The sequence below is a fragment of the Danio rerio genome, chromosome 9 (assembly GCF_049306965.1).
Source record: "Danio rerio strain Tuebingen ecotype United States chromosome 9, GRCz12tu, whole genome shotgun sequence".
In the NCBI taxonomy this organism is placed as follows: Eukaryota; Metazoa; Chordata; class Actinopteri; order Cypriniformes; family Danionidae; genus Danio; species Danio rerio.
This window is the reverse complement of record NC_133184.1, coordinates 48,137,722-48,152,500: the sequence shown is the minus strand read 5'-3', so window position 1 is coordinate 48,152,500 and position 14,779 is coordinate 48,137,722. Positions and strand designations below refer to the sequence as shown.

General features: G+C 35.9%; 1 long non-coding RNA gene across 1 annotated transcript in view; it reads left to right on the top strand.

The window, feature by feature from the left end:
• LOC141376204 (uncharacterized) overlaps window positions 1-14,779 on the top strand; it is a 61,654-nt gene that overhangs the window by 25,124 nt on the left and 21,751 nt on the right. The window contains exon 4 of the long non-coding RNA XR_012385629.1: window positions 14,640-14,707. This is a non-coding gene — a long non-coding RNA (uncharacterized lncRNA). The remainder of the gene's footprint in view (window positions 1-14,639; window positions 14,708-14,779) is intronic.

The following is a 14,779-nucleotide window of genomic DNA, read 5'->3' as shown; positions in this document are numbered from 1 at the left end:
AGTTTGCTTTATATTGATTCAGCTTTCAAACCAATCGTGAATAATCATCTGATCTTCAGGGGTATGCCTGAGTGCAAACATCTCTGTAATTTAGCAAGTGTTTTTCTTTCCTTTTTTATCCTGAAGGTTCATGTTGGCATGCTGTTGGCTTTGTTCTACATTTCTACATCCACCGTTATTAATCTGCACCATGACATTTCATAAAACCGACATATTATGAAGCAGATAAACTGGATGAATAGAGTTTCGCTTGTGTTTAAATCCTTCAGATAACTCACAACTTGCAGATCTATTGTGTAAAAGTATGGATTATATTATCACCGCCGTATTAATATCATTCTCTGTTTATGCATGATTTAACCTCCAAGCAGTTATTTCTGGATACTTCTTATCAACAATAAGTCAATTATTGGTAGAAAGGCAACCACAAAAAGTGAAGAATTTTTGGTATGCATGCTTTCACCTGCAAGTGTGTAAACACTGGAACTCCAGATATAATCTATCTTTAGAATGAGCTTTCAATTATATATTTAAGACCTATGTCAGTGTTTCCCCCAGTGTTGCAAACTTAGCAATTTTGTAGCTAGATTTAGCAACTTTTCATACTACTCTGGCAACAATTTTTTCAAAAAGCATCTACAAATGTCACTACTTCAATGTGTTCCTTTTGCCGCAATTCATACCGCGGCGACTGCAGTAATTGGTGCACCAGCAGCTTTTGACCGCTGGATGGTACTTTAACCACAGATATTCCAACACAATCTCACGGCAATTCGTAACTTTTTCTTTTAGTGGAATTCATACGATCTAATTCGTACATTTTAGTACAATTTGCTCATCCCCCAATGACGGTTGGGTTTAGGGGTGGGGTTAGGTGCCACGCCTCCTTTTTAAAATCGTACAATTTCTTACGACTGAACTCGTATGAATTTGTACGAATTAGCCACTAAACTACCAAAACGTAAAATACTTAAGTTTTCTCGTGAGATCAGGCTGGATATTCAGCTTTGCCCTTTTCACAACACTAAATAGACGGTTCTGTATGCGTACCTTATGTGATGTGAAGTGTTCAATTAAAATATAATTTTGATTTAGTTATCTTAGTAATAAACATGCTCTTACACTAAAACATACTACTGTATGTTTTAGAAAAGATGCATGGTGAGAAGTATAGCCGTAGGCTGCAAAAGCAAATATAAGAATTAAGTGCGTTAGCCTTTAGTGCCCTATTAAATTGTGTTGGAGTGAAAATAATGTTTCGATTTCTTTGACCATCATGGCGATGTTATTACCTCAAATCTTAAACTTGCACAAATGAAAAACAGCTAAATAATATTAAGATTATCGTGATGGTGGAGCACATCACCTGATTGTGAATATGTGATCACCTGAACTTACTTTATGAGTTGGCTATTTATTATTTATTACAGGCTATGTTACAAATATTTGACCAACTGCCACTTCATGTAAAACCTTTTCATTCATTCATTCATTCATTTTCTTGTCGGCTTAGTCCCTTTATTAATCCGGGGTCGCCACAGCGGAATGAACCTCCAACTTATCCAGCAAGTTTTTAACCAGCGGATGCCCTTCCAGCCGCAACCCATCTCTGGGAAACATCCACACACACATTCACACACACACTCATACACTACGGACAATTTAGCCTACTTAATTCACCTGTACCACATGTCTTTGGACTGTGGGGGAAACCGGAGCACCCGGAGGAAACCCAGGCAAAGGCAGGGAGAACATGCAAACTCCAAAACATTCTCATGTTTGAATAAATTAATTAAATAAATGGGCATATCCGCACGCAAAGTGAGCCACATATTATTCATCGTCGGATTAAATTTAGCAATTTTTAACATTCATTTGGCTACTTTTAGCAATTTTCAAAAAGTGACTTAAAACAACAGTGGCTCCGCAGGCTTTACTCGGTAAAGTAAATTGCTAGCTCAAATAGTTTTTTACATAACTGTTAACTTATTGATATGTGTTAACATGTAATTGTTGACAATTTAGGTAGCAATAAATTCCATTAGTTTTATAATTGTTGTCACTTTCACAAATTTGTTAATTTCACAAGTAGAAAGGAGTAATAGAGTAATAAAAAAAGTAAAAGTAATATTTTTTAAAAAATCATATTAAAAAAGTGTTTGTATTACTTTTACAAATAGTCAACTATATTTTTCCACACAAATCTAAATGGACATATTTCAAATAATGTTTTTGCTGAGATGGCCAGTCAGTTTGAGAAAACAATTATTTTGTATGCTACATTTAAATGTTTTGAGTTGCGATTACACAATGATGTCATCACCAAAGTAATATCCTAATAAGAACCTATCTATTGTGCATCTGGATGTAATGTTTTAATATAATATAATACACAGTGCCTCAGAGAGTAGAGACATGATGGGCTTCAGCTTGTCAGATACTACGTGATGACGTCACTGATATGCAAATTAATATGTGACATCATCTGGCAACATTTAGCTATTTTTCGGACAGGCTTTAGTTACTTCCATTGGAAATAGTTGGCAACACTGGTTTCCCCTAGGTTTACAGTGTTGAGAGGAGCTTAGAGGTTATTGGGGGTGTGGCGCGGCTGTTCAGACTGACACTGACACAAGGAGTCATGGTGTTCACTTGTTTCTTTTAATGACAGCAGTAAAAAAACTGAACAATTACTTGAGCTGTACTGTACATCCGTACAAGCTAAAAAATTTACATTTATTTTTATATCTTTTTTTTATCCACAAAGTGTGCAGCTTTTGTCTCTGCAGTGTATCTTATTGGGCTTCTGGAAGAACATTTCAAGTACACTACTAGTACATTGATATTAGTTTACTTACTAAATAAAGTATACTTTTATACTTGACCTTTACTTAAGTATGCTTCTTTTTCCTAAGGGTGCATTTACTGACTTACCAAGATCAGTCTTGTACAGCCATATTGTTGCTCTGACTGCCAAGTTGCGTCAAAGCTAGGGATGCTTCGATAAGGATTTTTGCAACCGTCCTTGGGGGATGAGCAAATCAAACTAAATTGTACGAATTACACCGTACAAATTCATACAAATTAGCCACTAAATCAAAAAGTTACGAATTGCCGTGAGATTGTGTTGTCCTCTTCCAGAAGAGGGTGGAGACTTTACAGCTCATGTCTCAGTTACTCAAACTAAGTATCTGCAAGTTTTTTGAAGCCTTGTAATCTGCTAATATTTGGCTGTCGAAGTGCACAGATACAAATTGACGCACTGAACACAGGCTAATTAGAAATACTTTTTAAAACTACAATTATTTTGTGAAACTAAAAAAAAACAAACAACAAACAAAGCTATCAGTATTTACTGGATGGTGTGGACACAAAAAGCATTTGTAATTTTTTTATCAACCAGTGATGGATATTATTTGTCAGATGTGATTCATCGGATTTCACCTATATCTGCTGGTTCACAGGTTCTTGTTTGTATATCATTTGGATTTTTAAATGGGTTTCATCGTGGTTGAAATAGACACTTTTATTTATTTATTTTGCTGAAGCTGCAAGGTTACAACTGCAGACTTTTCTCTTTGTAATTGCAGTGATTTAATTTAGAGAAAAGCAATCTTGCCAAGTTGGAGAAATGGTAGTGTATCAAATTATTCAAGCTAAGCTGATGCTCAATTTTTTCCGACTTGGATTTCACTTAGCAACGGACACAAGCATGTGATAAAAGGGCTATTTATACACACACAGGGTTCTGTTACAGCTTGAGCGTGTTTGCCTTGTTGCACTGAAAATACTGCTGAAAAAAAAAGCACTTGAGAGGATGGAGGACTGTTCGACGTTGCGCACCACTTCCCCTCAGACAAGAGAGATGCACATTTACAGCTTATCGCTAAATTGTTTTAACCAACGTTTAAACCCATCCACTTGGATTGTTTGAAGTTCAGTCAGCTTCTCTGTTTCATGCTTTAAATTTGTTTCCATGCATAACGTGCTTACTCTAATCTAAAAATCCATTAATGTTATATAATATTTAGCCCTAATCATTTCTTCCTTTCCACTTGTATGTACAACCCCAAATCTGAATATGTTGGGACAGTATTGAAATAAAAAAGATAGAAGTGATTTCAAAATTTATTTTGACTTGTAATTCATTGCAGACAATGCATTATTTAATGTGTTCTTCATAACTTTTTTTTCAAAATAAACTCAAATTGCAATTTTGGTTCTTGCAACACATTTCAAAAAGGTTGGAACAGTAAAGTCCTTTTCACAGCTAGTCCTTTTCACAACACTTACAAGATGTTTAAGTACTAAAGACACCAAATGATGAAGGGTTTCAGGTTTAGTTTTGTCCGATTCCTTTCTGCATTCTTTCTTAATGTGGGCAATAGTACAGGGTCTTCATTGTCACAATTTGCACTTCAAAATGCAACACATTCTCTATTGGAGACAGGTCGGTAATGCAGACAGGCCAGTCAAGTACCTGTATCCTCTTTCCCCACAGATTTCATACATTTAAATTATTTTCTAATGTATTTGTTGGCAATTTCTTCCTATCTTTGCTCCTAAAGCAAAGGCCTATCTTGGATGCTGCATTTGTACCAAATCAATTGACGTTAATTGTTTGAAATCGCATAATTTCAATCACATCACTTGATGAAAGTTGAGCCGACAAAATATAAAATATTTTAAGTTCATATTGTCTGCAATGAAATACAAGTCAAAGTAAATTTGGAAATACTACTTTGTTTTTTATTTATTTGCGTTTTCCATACTGTCCCAATTTTTTTCTGATTGGGGTTATAGACTGCAAAATATGTTGCGGTTTGCACTGTTGCCTCACAGTAATAGGTCGCTGGTTAGAGTCCCAGCTGCGTCAGTTGGCGCTTCTGTGTGGAGTTTGCATGTTCTTCCCTTGCTCAAAAGGGTTTCCTCCAGGTGCTCTGGTTTCCCCCACAGTCCAAAGACATGCGCTATAGGTGAATTGAATAATAGCCATAGTGCATGTGTGTGAATGAGTGTTTATGGATGTTTCCCAGTGCTGGGTTATGGCTGTAAGGGCATTCGTTGTGTAAAACATATGTTGGATAAGTTGGCAGTTCATTCCGCTAAGGCAACACCTGATGAATAAAGGGACTAAGCCGAAGGAAAATTAATGAATGAAAAAATGAACTGAACTTTTGTACTTATTTCAACTTACATCAGTCAAACTGATTAAAACTATTTTGTACAAAGTTAAGCTTTGTATAACTAATAAAAATCACTGAATAACATTAAAATTAAAGTAACAAAAATACATTTTCATGACTTTTTTTGGTCATAATTTTGAGTATATATATATATTTTTGTCAATTAATTTTTAGCTTTTTTTGTGAAAGATAAAAAGAAAACAAAACAAACATCTCCAGTTTGACTTTTGAAATTGCATTTTTTGCATCATTCAGATATATTTATCTGTATTCATTTTAATATATCTATTTATATTTTTATTATTAACACATTTATTTTATCCCAATAATTTTATTTAATTTATTATTATTTCTAAATATTTGTATTCTGTCACACTTTATTTTTAAATTTAATTGTACATTCTAGCTAATAATTAATAAACCATAATAAAAATAAATCATTGACTATGATGTTTGCCTGAATAAACTCATACGTTGCTACAGATTACAGCTTTTTACAGTTGCTTTGGTACAGTACTTAGATCAGAATTGAAAGGTCCAAAAAAAAAGTAGTTGCATTTCTTAAAACAACTCATACAAACAGCAAATCACTATGGATTACCTGAAAAGGCCAATCTCTTGTTCAAAATTCTTAGTCCATATCTCCAAAATAATTGTGTCAATGAATATGTCAGTGTGATTACAATAGCAAGTCCTGTGTATGAATAAGGAAGTAAATTGTAAAAGAACAAACCTACCAAGCCGACAGTCAGCCATTGGAGAGGAGTCAGGATGCAGACCTGTTGCAGTGCAATCTGGGCTGCATCCTATGCTTTTTAATGGGCTCACCTAACCCCACCCCTAACTCTACACCTCACTGTGACGTCACTAGCTCTATTTGAGTGCAATGTGTCTGACATTGCATCGCTGATTGATGCAATCTCAGCTTGCATCATAAAGGCTGCATCCAGATACTATTGATTGGGCTATGTCAGTCAGTGTTGGTCAGGCTTGTTGGTTTATAATGTGTAATATGTTAGTAAAAAATGTTAATCATTATAAAATCTATATTAATCATCTGTTAATTCCCTTATTCGTGTTCAGACAGAAGGTGTAAAGTGGTCACAGAATCTCTTCTAACATAGGTTGACCCTTGAAGCATAATAATAAATACTAATACAAAACAACCATAACAGACACTTTTCAGTCTAAGTGGCAATTAAAACTGCCATTTTTCAAGCTTTTACAAAAGTGTCTGTCATTAATATTCATCTTTGCACCAGGAGAGATGCAACTAATTAATAAGGATATTATATAAGCCTTTCAGTGTTCTTCTAGACAGAAATAATACGCTGGATGGATTTTTTCTCTCTCGACACATAAGAAATATTGCATTTATTTGGTCATTAGCTGCTTCTGTCTTCCGAGGTTCAGTCAGAATGACCCTTCATGACAAAAGGATGTCATTAACGCTGACAAAGTGCTCCGGTTTAATCATATGCAAGACTCTGAGCTGAGGAGATTTCTCGCTCTGTCGCTAAATATGTAAATAGGATCGTTTTGTGTTAATTAGCAAATTCGAAAAAGTGTGACTCAAATAGATTAACATTTGCTCCTTGTTCGTTTTTTATGGAGTTGTACTGCTGTGTTTAATGCGCCATGGAATGTTGAATACCTGAGGTGTTGCAAATGTTCGTCTCTAATTTCTAGACAATTCTTCAGGAAAGGAGCGAGGATCTCTCAGGTACTGTAACACAGCACAGACGCTTGCGAAAGATTAAATTCTCTGCTAACTGGCGAACGAGGACCCATTGGAAAGAATAATAACAAATGACGTCTTTCTAATATCGCCGTTGTTTCTCTCAAACAGAAGCGAAATGAAAGTGAGGATCAAATGAAGATGCTTGTCTTGTTGAGGTGGCCTGTATTACAGACATTTCTCCAAAGGAAAAAGCTGATTAAATCCCATATATATAATTTCTAAAGGGTCGAAGAATTTGCTCAGATTTGGCAAGATCCTAAATTCTATGAAGATGGTAAGATCAATGAGCTCAGATATTTCTACCAGAAAGACCAGGGAGAAAATTATGATACTGAATTACATTTATTGATAAGTATTGTTTGACAGGAGTATCATGAAACAGGATTTCTTTGGCGGAGGCCCTGTCCATAGCTCAGTTTGGAAACTTTTAGATCCAGCTACGTCTGCTGAGGACGAAGGCAGGGCCGGAGCCTTCCCCCCTGGACAGGGCCAACCTGGTGGTGGTGGGAAGGATGGTGGGTGAACGTCTGCATCGGTGCCTGCAACCAAATTAATGAACAGCTTATATATTCCTTGTGTCTCTTGGTTATTGGTTGGAACTCATTGTGATGAGTGATGTGACATTTTGGTCTTCCTGGTAGAACTACCGCTACAAGCTACATGTCTACTCCGATATTATTATAATTAGAGCAGATCTAATGTATGTAGAATTCAAGTATAGAAGTCTCACTTGAATTTGATTGCAGGTAAAATATAACTTAAATAAATAAAAAATGGGTAAAACTTGAATAACTGATATAATTAAGGTAACAAAAATATTTGTTTGGTTGGAATTTAAATTTTTGTTAGGTATTTTTTACAGTGTTATAGTTTTTTTTCCTCATTTTTTATTCAGAATTCAGAAACTCTAGTTATAGGGTATAAGCAGAAGCATGTAGAAGGACTTTTAATTTTCAGTGATTTGGGTCACGGGCTTCTGGTAATGACAAAATTAGGGATTTAATTTCGTTACAAAATTTAAACCCTACAAAAGGGTTTACAATTTTGGTGTGTTACAAAATTGTAACAGTTCTGAAATTGGTGTGTTTAAGGTTTGCTTTCTTTACAAATCAATGCTCTTCACTGCCTGATTGTTATACGATTTAAAGTGGGTCTCAGAATGTGCACTGCACTGCATTAAAATCCATTTTTCTGTGCCATACCCTTAAAATATGAAAAATCATTTTACTCTAGTATTTTCACGAGTTTCTTTCCTCAGTATCTTCGTCTTGAAGAATCCCCACTACCACCCCTACTCATCCCCCTTTTGCTAGATGAGGCGGCACGGCAACCCAGTGGTTACCACTGTTGCCACACAGCAGGAATGTCACTTATTCAAGTGCTTACCAGGCCAGTCGATGTTTCTGTGCGGAGTTTAAATGTTCTCCCCGTGCTCGTGTGTGTTTCCCCCAGATTTCCCAGTTTCCTCCCACAGTCCAAAGACATGTGACATAAGTGAATTGACCAAACCAAATTGGCACCATAAATGAGCTCTTAGCCAGCAGTACATCTTTCCATAGCAATACCTAATTTTGTCATCAGCCATAAATAAGCAGGGGAGTTCTCGAGATTTACCTGAGCTCAAACTGCCCTCTCGCCCTACAAACAGAAGGGAGCCCCTGACTCAAGGATGTTCTGAGCTCAGGGCTCTCTCCCAGGACAGCATGTCAAACACAATTTATAATCAATCATCAGCTAAGTGTCATCAATTTTTTGCCATGTATTTTGTTTGGATTTATTTGGCATTTTCATTCAGAATTCAGAAAGTCTTGTATATTTTGGAATTTAATCTTTGTTTTTCTCTAAAATTTGCATAAATTCTTTAATTTTTTTCATCATTGTTGTCTAAACTAAGGCAACGTAGAGGTGCAGTAGATAGTGCTGTCGCCTCACAGCAAGAAGGTCGCAGGTGTGTGTGTGTGTGTGTGTGTGGATGTTTCCCAGAGATGGGTTGCGGCTGGAAGGGCATCCGTTGCGTAAAAATCTGCTGCATAAGTTGGCGGTTCATTCCGCTGTGGCGACCCCAGATTAATAAAGGCACTAAGCTGACAAGAAAATGAATGAATGAATGGTGTCTAAACTAGAGATTTGCATCTAATGCCACACAGAATACAAATCTCATTTGATTTTGATTGCAGCTAAATATTTCTCCCATTAAGCCATCTTGTTTTGTGTGTTTGATCTTGCAAGGAAATTTGTCTATTTTGTTTTATTTTTTCATTATAGTGGCTAATTAATATGAATTCATACAAGTTCAGTAAAATAAGTGTATGATTTTTTAAAAGGACACCAAACCCCACCCCTAAACCCAACTGTCATTTGGGGATAAGCAAATTGAAATTATGCAAATTCATATGAATTATCCACCAAATCAAAAGATAGCATTGGTTTGCCAGATAATTGAGTTTAAAGAAGCCATTAAAGTATGCATGGAATGGCATTCACAACTCTTCTTGTTTTCATACTCTACAATATCTCCAAGTTAAACAGGATATGAGAGCAAAAATGTAGAATGTACTTAATTTTATACATTGGGAATTGATTAGATCATGAAAATGGGTGTTGCATAACAAAATAGTGGTGGTTGGAGCGGTCAGTGAAACGTTAGAGGGATTTGTGATGTCAAGGAAGCGTTTCATTCCATTATGATTAAAGATTACAAAGACTGATTGTTTTTATTTATCTTTATCTGGCTGCTTTTGTTTGACCATTGGGTTGTTGTAAAACCAAAGAATGTCATTTTGATTTAATATTGAGCACATTAACATGCACACCAATAAGTTCATAACCCACAAAAACATTGTCAAGGCTTTTATGCAAACCCCTAACATGACAATGCAAGTAAACATTTACAAGACTTTATAAAATAAATACTAAATCTGCCATAGTGATGTCAAAGCATAATAGATTACATGTCTATGAGCATTTATTTTATGTTAGTTGTCATGTTAAATTAATCATTTAAATAAATAAAAAAATTCAGCATGTCAATTGTAAACTCATGGCTGTTTTCACATTTCACGCAGTTACAGGTTTTTATCTCTTGAAAGCATTTTTGACTGTAGCACTTACATCTTACAAGAACATCTTCCATGTGTTTTCAAGAAAGTCTGGGTATTCAGTGTATTATATTTCTTTAACCTGATTAACCCTTTATAGGGCACACGTTGGGGAAAGCCTAGAGTGTTACTAGGGGTTATTAAAAGACTTTTGAACTCTTATGACTTCTATATATATATATATATATATATATTGCTAGGTAAATTTGGTGCCAGGGGTTGGTGCCAAAAACAATGGGTTGACATGTTTATATATTTACCAGCATTATTGGCTTATTAAAGTATTAGTTAAGCTAAAAAGGAAAATTCAGTTATTATCATATGGTCAGGGCAGAGTTGGGTAGAGTATCCAAAATCAATACTCAAGTAAAAGTACTTAAAAAATATTTACTCAAAAGTAACTTAGTAAGAGTAGAAAGTAACTTTAAAAATTATTAGGTACACCTTACTAGTACCGGGTTGGACTCCCTTTTGCCTTCAGAACTGCTAGGTACTGGAAATATTCCTCCAGATGGTCCATATTGACATGATAGCATCATACAGTTGCTGCAAATCACATGATGCGAATCTCCCTTTCCATCACATCCCAAAGTTGCTCTATTGGATTGAGATCTGGTGACTGTGAAGGCCCTTTGAGTACAGTGAACTCGTTGTCATGTTCAAGAAAGCAGTCTGACATGATTCGCACTTTATGAAATGGTGTGTAATCCTGCTGCAAGTAGTCATCAGAAGATGGTACACTGTGGTCATAAAGGGATGGACATGATCAGCAACAATACTCAGGTAGGCTGTGGTGTTGTCACGATGCTCAATTGGTACTAATGGGCCCAATGCGTGCCAAGAAAATATCCCTCACACCATTACTCCACCACCACCAGCCAGAACCGTTGATATAGGCAGGATTAAGATGCGGTCACTTCACTTTCCCCGTAAACTTTTATTCATACGCATGCTACTGCTACAGACCTGATGCTACTGCTACATTTAAAAGTTAAAGCTTAGTGAATTCTGACATGCGAAATCACATCACGTGTTTGCATGAGACCAATAGAAGATCAAAATGTGATTTGTCTGTACAGAAATGTAAAATATGGAGCAATTGGCCCTTTTCACAGCACCGTACAAAAGAACTTCGCAAGCACAAACTCTAATGTGACCATGGCTTTAGGGTTAGCAGTACAACACTCAAGCGTCGAAATGCCTGTAGTCAATACACACCCTGATCTGACACAGAAGACATTTTTAATGTTTTTTTAAATTTTTTATTTATTTTTGCTGCGCAAAAGTGTTGATGGAGCTTCATGTGATTACAGTTGAACCTGAAGTCACATTGACAGTTTTGACAGTATTTTTGGTACCTTTTCTGAACTCAGGACTGTTGCTGTTTATGGAGGAAGAGAGAGCTCTTGGATGTCATCTAAATTATCTTAACTTGTGTCCTGAACATAAACAAATATCTGAGGGAATTGGAACAACTTGATGGAGATTAATTACACAATTAAAATTTTCATGTGAATTAAAAGTTGAAGCATAATCAGATTTTATGCAAATGCATTAAATGCCTCATTGCTTTGAAAGAAAGAAAATAATGCGTGGCATCTTTGTCAGGTTCATTTGTGGTCTGGGAGCGTATGTGTAGTGTCAAACGCTCTTTATCTCGGTCTCCGGGGTCTTTGGACCTCTAGTCCCCACCTTCTTGAAGCTCTCTTGTTTCAGGCCAGCAGCCTCTCTGGAACATGATCGGATGTGGGGATGGTTCCTCCCAGCCCCCTTCACCAATGGACAAAGGAACTTTAAACCCTCGCAGCATGACACCGCTTTGAGCCTTGAATAATTTAGCCATGTTGCACGAGGAGAAGAATGTGGAAAAACTTGGGGAAATGTCTCCGCAATTCACTGAGTACAGTTTTATCAATGGGAATAGTTTATTCACTTCTTTTGTGCACTTAACAATTTTCTGTAGAATGGGCAGTAACTTACTGGCAGCAGTTTGCCAGTAAGTTACTATAAATCAATTACAGCACAAATGCTGTATTTACATTTATAGCAGCATTTATCTTGCTGTATATGTATTTACAGGATCTTTAAAATACAGTAGCATACCGCATAACTATCCTACAGTAAAGTACAATTCATATTACAGTTAAATACTGTGTAATCTACAAAACTCATTAACGTTGCAGGGTTTTACCACTTGAAGTAATATAATCTGAGAGCTACATCTTGCACATTTAAGCTTCTATTTGATTTATTTTAGTTGATTTGCATTTCTTGAAGGAGATGGTGGTAAATTATCTTTTTTTTTTTTTTTGGTGACATTAGAGAGAACATGTGAAGCGTATTTTCATTCATTTATATGCACATTTTGTGTCTGTTTGACCTCATAAAGGTATGCCAGAATTTAAACTGATTGGATTTTTTTGGTTTGTCGTTCTATTGTTTAAAGAAAAAACATGCTTCCGTTTCTTGTCCCACTTGATTTGAATTTCCAGAAGTGCTGATGCATGCGAAGCATTTAAAGGGTGTCCGTGTGGTCTTAAAAATTTGTCCTAAATTTTTAAAAAATGTTAAAAATTTTAAAGTTTAAAAAAACTAAATTTTAGGCCTTGAAAAGTCTCAAATTCACTAAAATATTGTGTTGTAGGTCTTAAATCATTTGAAAAAGGTTTTAAATAGTGTTTGTCCATCAGCCTGATCTCACGAGGAAACGTAAGTATTTTACATTTTGGCAGTCTAGTGGCTAATTCGTATGATGAATTCATACAAGTTAAGTTGAATGAAAATGTATGATTTTATTTTCAGGCGCCCAACCCCACCCCTAAACCCAACCATCAATGGGGGATGAGCAAATTATACTAAATTCGGTTAATGAGATTGTGTAAATTCATACAAATTAGCCACTAGATTAAAAAGTTACGAATTGCCGGGAGATTGTGTTGGTTTGTCCATGTAAAGCTACACAATCAGCCCAACACCTATACAATCACCAATATAGTCCATCCTTTTAAAACTTGTTGCAAAGATTTTATCTATTAATTATATTTACCAATATTGTTAATTAACTTTTTTACAATAATATTTGTTTAAAAGTTTAGACCTTTAGTGTTTAGCCCTGTATAAGTCTGAAATTTCATTCATATAAAGGCCTTAAAGTCTTAAAAGGTCTTTAAAAGTCTTACATTTGATAATGTGAAACCTACAGAAACCCTGATGTAGCCAATATTAGAAGTTGATCAAAACATTTCATCAAACCCAATAGGCACACAATGTAATAAGGACAATTTAAGGTGTTAACAATGTTACTTTGATGTCCAATAACGTTGTCAAATGACATTGATATTTGGTTGATTTTAGGTTGTGTTGGAAAGTAACTAAAATCCAACGTCTTAAACCAACAACATATTGATGTTAATTACTGACATTTATTTGTATAGCAACCAAAATCCAACATTTGATTGACATTATAGTGGTAACATCTACACAACGTTAAGCTGTAACATAATTAGATGTTGATATTTGGTTGGTTTTAGGTTGGACCTTGGACATTGATCTCAGCCTGATGTTGAGCTCTGATGTCAACTTGATTTTCATTTTTTATTTCCAAATAAAATGCAACCTCCCACAGCGTTGGGGTACAACATCAATCTGACATCATGTTGACGTCCTGTGCATGATGGGAAGTTGTCCTAAAACTATTGAGCAACATCTGTTCTTGTCTAAGGACAATTCTGAAAAAACAGTTTGACCCACTTTCAATGTTAATTATATAGTTTAAACCAGGGGTGCTCAATCCTGTTCCTGGAGATCTACCTTCCTGCAGATTTCAGTTGCTATCCATATCAAACACACCTGAACCAATTAATTAGGACCTGAACACCACTTGATAATCACAGGCAGGTGTGTTTGATATGGGTAGCAACTGAAATCTGCAGGAAGGTAGATCTCCAGGAACAGGATTGAGCACCCCTGGTTTAAACTGACAAGACATTAAAACACATACAGATTTTTTGTTTGCTGTTATATTATGTTTCACGAGTTCACACTCACAGATACTTGACTGAATAGAAAATGCGTATTTGGCGTGCTGTCCGGGGAGAGGGCTCTGAGCTCGGGAAGACACCCTAACTTGTGTTATTCCCCTTATCAGGATGAAGAGATAGGGTCCGAGCCATAGGGTGTCTAGCCCGGCTCCAGAACGCTCCCCCCTCAGATTTAAATAGGTATCTGGTTTAATAGTGTGGAGTTGGGGTGGTGGAGGGACGCTGAAGTCGAGAGAAACGGAGGTATGACGTTTTTGACTATTTATAGGGGTTTCCTCTTGAGCTGATTGGATAATAGAATGATTGTGTGTGTGTGATGAATTAGCCTCGTCAAAGACTGATCGTGTTCCTCCCAAAATTTGTTTATAAAACATCACTTAACTTAAATTTAAGTTTTTTTTTTGTTTCAAAGAGTCGGTGCATGCAAAACAAATAGTCATAATTTAGTCTCTATGTAAGTACAGTGCTGATTCAGAGATTCTTTGCTATCGACACAGTAATCATGCTGTTAAAGTGATTTTGATTGTTATTAAAGTGAACTCACAGGGCATTTTCATTTTTCTGTCTGCTTTAGTTCCTGATAAATACAGGAAGCATTTCAGCTCTAATGGAACAACATAAAGAGCAAGTGATGTGCATCAGGTGCGTATTAAATGCTTTTTCTACATTCTTTAGTGCATTCAGATCCTCCTAGGGAGTCAGGAAGTTGCAATT